This window comes from Ziziphus jujuba, chromosome 2 (genome assembly GCF_031755915.1).
Source record: "Ziziphus jujuba cultivar Dongzao chromosome 2, ASM3175591v1".
NCBI lineage: Eukaryota > Viridiplantae > Streptophyta > Magnoliopsida > Rosales > Rhamnaceae > Ziziphus > Ziziphus jujuba.
In genome coordinates, this window is record NC_083380.1 from 16,365,307 (window position 1) to 16,371,671 (window position 6,365).

Consider the following 6,365-nt stretch of genomic DNA (forward strand, 5'->3'; position numbering starts at 1 on the left):
TTATGATTTTTTTTTTGTTTTTTGTTTGAAAAAAAATTACATTTTCTTATAAAAAGCGACATAAATATTTGAGAAACATGACACATATACCTTTTGGAAAAATAACACTTGTTTTTTTCAGAAAAATTGTGACTAGAAAATATTATATAGGGGCTTGAATATTTAAAAATATTAAAACATATACATTAAAAAAAAAAAAATCACAAACAATATACGTACAGAGAGAGTGACAAAATGTTTTCATGTTTGTCTTTTTCTTATCATCTAATTCACTATTTTAAAAGCCAGTCACTCGAAATACCACATTAAGTTTGTATATATTTTTGACCATATATATTGCTATTTGTTATTTTATTGTATAACAAGAAGTTCATAAATTTAAGTGTTACGTTACAATAGAGATTTTCTAAAAATTAGATATTATATTATCTCGAAAATAAAATTTTTTAATCTTTTCTATTTTTTAATAAAATATTTTTTTAATTTGTTTATATAGATTTTTATAAAATTTCTTGTCAAATAATTATTTCTTCAAATATTTTTTTTTCTTATTGGTTAATTTTTTTCGTGATTCTTTATGAACAAATAATTATTATTTATTTATAAACATTTAATTTATTTCTGTTTATTTGTACACAAAAACAATTCTTATTTCTTTTTTTAATTTTTTAGTAAAATATATTTTCATATTTTTAAATTATTTATCTGACTTTTTATAAAAATTCTTGTCCAATAATCATTTTTCCATTAGTCTTTTGATTTTTTCCCATTATGAAGAAATAATTGTATATGTATTAAACGTTTGTTTTCCAATATTTTATCTTTTTATTTTTAGTTGCATATATTTTCATATTTTAAAATTATTTATATTGCTTTTATAAAAATTAATGCCAAATAATTATTTTTCATATATTTTTGCTATTGGCTAAATGTTTTTAGAAACTTTTATGAAGAAATAATTATAAATTTATTTGTAAAAAATTAAATATTTTACTGATTGTACGAATTTTATTGATTGTACGAATTACCAAATACAAGGATCAAAATGTTCTGCATAACTTCATCATTTCTTTATGCAAACTAAAAATAAAAACAAGAAAAAGGGTGTTAATAATATGAAAATGGAATTTATTTATTTTTTTAAAAAGAAATGATGGGGAACAAAATGGTTATAAACTACATGCGTCAATCTTATTTAGAAGACGAGCTTGTGCAAGTAAAGCACAAACCTATTTCCATTATGTATCTATTTGCATCAATGCATTGGATATGATCGGATTAGAATATTAATACGTTTACTATTATAATCCAGTCGCACGTTTATTTATTTATTTTTTTTTTCCTTATTGGACTGGACAATAAATGGTCCAACCCTTATGCTTATGCTTCCTCGGAGCAATTGGTGCACAATTTGCGTTTTCTTGCTTCCAACAGGAACACTTTCATTTCTTGTTTGGTTTTTCAAACTGGTGACATTGAAATCCAAGATATGATACAAAACTGGTCTGCTGCTTAAGATGGCTAGATTTGCTGAACTTTCCCTTTTGATGCCCACACTTGGTAATTATGAATCAAAACCCCCTAATTATTTGCTTAACAATTTGATTAATCTTGATAGATTTTTGAGAAAGCAGACATTACCTATTTTAGAAAGGCCAGTGTTATTGCCACGGGAAGATACACCTGCATTAAATGTTTAATTTTACAAACTAACAAATTTACTCGCTTGTAAACAAATAGAAAGCAAATTATTTTAATTCCCATATTTGCCTTTTTCCCTTTTGCCATTTTCAACTTCTCCCATACAGTTACCAAATTATCCTGACAATATTCCATTGCTATTAGAGGTGACAATTTAGATCATGACATAGTGATATGACTCGAAAATAATACGAAGCTAACAGGTTTGAGTTTATTATAAATAGATTCAGATCAAACTCGGATTAACCCGTTTAATACGATTAATAAACGTATCAATTTTGGATTGACATGCTTAACCCGAAACTGATCCGTTTAATTAAATATGTCAATTTCTAATTGATCTGTTTAACCCGAACCCGACATGATTATAACCTGTTTAAATTATAACTTTAATATATTAAATTTACTATTAATAAAATTTCAACTAATACTTTTTTATTACTATCAAACTTATTTAAGATTATATTATTGATTTTCTTTTATTAATTAAAAATGAAAAGTAAAAATTATTGCAATAATATTTGTTTACTTAAATATAACATGTTTAATACATATATGGATTTTTGGACATCAAAAAAATAAAAATTAATATGTCTAAGAGTATTGGAGATATAGAAAATTAAAAACATAATTATTAATAAAGTTTTTTTATATTATTTTAAAAAAAGTAGTATTAAGTTTATTACGTATATATATGTATCTATATTTCACTATTATATGAGATTGTTATATTATCATATGATATGGTATATTATTGTAAATTTGTAACTATAATTATATGTTTTTACATATATATTTTAATTTTGAATTAATTAAGGACTAAATTATTTTTATTTTATATGAAATAATTAATTTAAATAAGGTAATTTATTTAATTAGATAAATTTCGTGTAAATGGGTTAATTTCGTATAAATAGATCAATTTCATGTAAATAGGTCAATTTCGTATAAATTGATCAATTCTGTGTAAATGGATTGTATTGACCCAAATTGACCAATTTAATAAATGGGTTAAACGGGTCGTGTCAGATTATTTGTTTATTAAACGGATTGTGTTCAGGTTGAAGATTTCTGATATGATTAATAAACGGGTCATATTCGGGTTGAGCAATTTCGACATGATTAATAGACGGGTTGATATGAACGCGACACGATAACACGAATTGCCACCCTTAATGGTGCCCTAAAAATATTTCTAGGGGTCAACATCAGGTATCCTATCACAGGTCAATTTCTAAATGATTTTGTTGTAATTGCATTTCAACTTTCCCTTCTCCAGTCAAGTTGGTACTCATTTTGTTTAGCCTTTTCTATAATTTGCATTGAATGAATTTGTTTCTTTGTGTAGTTTTATATAAGCAAATTTTAATCTTTGTTTTCTTCATATAGTTTCTTTTCTTTTTGATATATAAAATAGTTATATGATGTTAATCGATGGTGTTTAGATGGATGCCCCCACTAGGCCTGGAAAAATCTCACACGACACGATAATATGACACGAACCCATACGATAATTTACGGATTTGGATTGACAATATTGTGTTGGGTCCATATTAGTTTCACCCAATAAAATCCAATAAATTAATAGGTTTTAACAGGTAAAACATGATAAACCTATTAGACCCATTAAAGAAGGATATTTTGGTAATTATATAAGTTTTATAATATTAAAATTACTTAATTTATTATTAAACATATATTAATTTGGTCTTTTTTAGTTTAGTTTATAAAAAAATCTAAAAACAAACAAGAATTTTTGTAATTTTTTAAAAAATATTATTTTATTATTTCAAAACTAAGTGATATTTAAATTTTCAAATTTGTATTTATTGTTAATGGATTAACGGTTTGGGTGAAGGGTTACACGATAATTTATTAAATGGGTTCAGGTTTATCTGTTTTCATAAGAAAGCTTAACGATTCGTGTTTGGGTTAACTTAATTCCACGCTAACATGACATAACACGATACGAACACGATTTAATACGACACGTTGCTAGGCCTAGCCACCACTCCCAAGCACCCTGAGGAGAGGTATAATGAAATTGTGAAGTCAATCTCTTCCTATTTGAAAAGGGTGGGCTACACTGCCCATATTCCTTTCATTTTTATATCTGGTTCAGAGGGTGACAACCTCATTAAAAGGTCTACCAACCTCGACTGGTAAAATAATCATATTCTCCTTGAAGCACTTGATGAAATTCGGGAACCTAAAAGACACTCTAACAAGCCTTTCTGGCTTTCACTTAAGGATCATGATGAGATTGGCAGAAATGGTACCATCACAATTGGTCGAATTGAGACGGGAATTCTCAAGCCTAGTATGAAGATCACAATTGCACCAACCGGACTCACTGCAAAAGTTAAGTTTGTTGGAATGAATCGTGAATCAGTTTAGGTAGCCTTTCTGGGTGACATTGTTGGTATCCACATGATGAAAAAGAAGACTGATCTTAGACGTGGATATGTTGCATCCAACTCTAAGAATGATCCTGCAAAACAAGCTATTAGCTTTACATCTCGATTGTTATACTGAACTGCCCTGCAGGATGTTTAATTCCTAATGGATACATAGCAATGCTTCATTGCCATACCTTTCATGGTTCTGTCAGGTTTGAGGAAATAATGAGCAAGTCCAACTTGATGTCTGGTACTGATGATCAGGATGATCAAGAACTTAAGCATATTGCTTAGGTGAAGCCCCAATATTTTGAAAAGGGTGAGGTTGGGTTTGTGAAGATGGTTCCAATGGAACCCATGGTTGTGGAAGCTTTTGAGAAGTATCTACCATTGGGACTAGGGTTGGTAATTTAGGTCATGATATGGTGACATGACTTGAAAACAATACGAAGTTAGTGGGTCTGGATTTATTATAAATGGGTTCGGGTCAATTTCATGTCAACCCGTTTAATACAATTAATAAATAGATTAATTTCGGGTGAGTGTCAGTTTCAGATTGACCCACTTAATCTAAAATTGATCCAAATTGACCTGTTTAATTAAACGTGTCAATTTTGGCTTAACCTGTTTAACCCGAAAAATTGGCTCGTATAACTAAACATGTCAATTCAACACAACACGATTATAATCTTTTTAAATTATAACTTTAATATATTAAATTTACTATTAATAAAACTTAACTAATACTTTCTTATTACGGAATATCAAACATATTTAAGGTTGTATTATTAATTTTTTATTAATTAAAGAAATAAAAATTAAAAATTATTAAAATAATACTTATTTGCTTAAATATAATATGTTTAATACATGTATGGATTTATGGATATTGAAAAAATAAAAATTAATATACCTAAGAATATTGGAGATGTAGAAAATTAAAAACATAATTATTAATAAAAAATTTTTATATTATTTTTAAAGAAGTAGTATTAGGTTTATTATGTATATATATATATATATATCTATATTTAACTATTATATGAAATTGTTATATTACCATATCATATGTTATATTATTGTAAATTTGTGGATATAATTATATGGTTTTATATATATATATATATATATATTTTAATTTTGGATCAATTAATCACTAAATTATTTTTATTTTATATGAAATAATTAATTTAAATAGGGTAATTATTTAATAGGATAAATTTCGTGTAAACAGATCAATTTCGTGTAAATGGATCTATTTCATGTAAATGGATCAATTTCATGTAAATAGGTCAATTTCCTGTAAACAGATCGTGTTGGCTCAAATTGATAGGTCATGTTGATCCAAATTGACTCACTTAATAAACGGGTTACACAGGTCGTGTTAGGTTACCTATTTATTAAATGGATCGTGTTCGGGTTGAAGATTTTTAACACGATTAGTAAATGGGTTGGATTCGGATTGAGCTATTTCGACACGATTAATAAACGGGTTGCACGAACACGACATGATAACACGAATTAGCACCCTTAATTGCTACACTGTTCTTGATGCAACAACCTTTTCTCTTCCACTCAACTTTTCTCATTCTTTACCAATTTTGTATTTGTTAGGCTTTATTTGGAGCCATTAGAATTCGCTAATAAGACAGATTTTAAAATTTTTTGCATAAGTTAATACGAAAGTTGCTGTTGTTAACATAAATTGACATTATAATATTTTTTAAATGTTTAAAATATTTTCTCTAATATTTTTATTCATATTATTTTGCAGGTAATGAAGAAAAAATGTTTTCTTAAATTCATTTTTCTTTAGACAATAATTTTTATGTTCAAAATACTCCCTTCTTTGACACTAAAACCATAATGTTGAGTTAGCATTTTTGAATGAATTGAAGAATTTTTCTCTATATTTTTTTTATTAATATTTATAATTAAATTGTGTTGGATTAATTTTTATCACTTGCAGTATTATCCATTAATATATTTTTTTTCCTTCTATCCATTAGTACTTATTAAAATGGAAAGGTTATTAATATTTAATAAGTGAATTTTATTAAGAAAAAAATGATGTTATTTTTAAAAAATAAAAAAGGGTTTTCTTGGCATAAATAAAAGTTAGTTATTACGAGCAACTGGATAAAACATTTTATTCTATTTTAAAAGAAAGGTGCACGAGAATGTGGAAGAATGAGTTAGGCAAAATACAATAATTTGCGAAATCAAAAGAATAATGTTTTTTTCTTTTTCTTTTTTTTTTTTTGG

The 6,365-nt window shown here is 26.3% G+C and overlaps 1 pseudogene; it reads left to right on the top strand.

The window, feature by feature from the left end:
* Positions 1–3,580: 3,580 nt before the first annotated feature.
* On the top strand, positions 3,581–4,455 carry LOC107418777 (elongation factor 1-alpha-like; annotated as a pseudogene).
* The last annotated feature ends 1,910 nt before the right edge of the window (positions 4,456–6,365 follow it).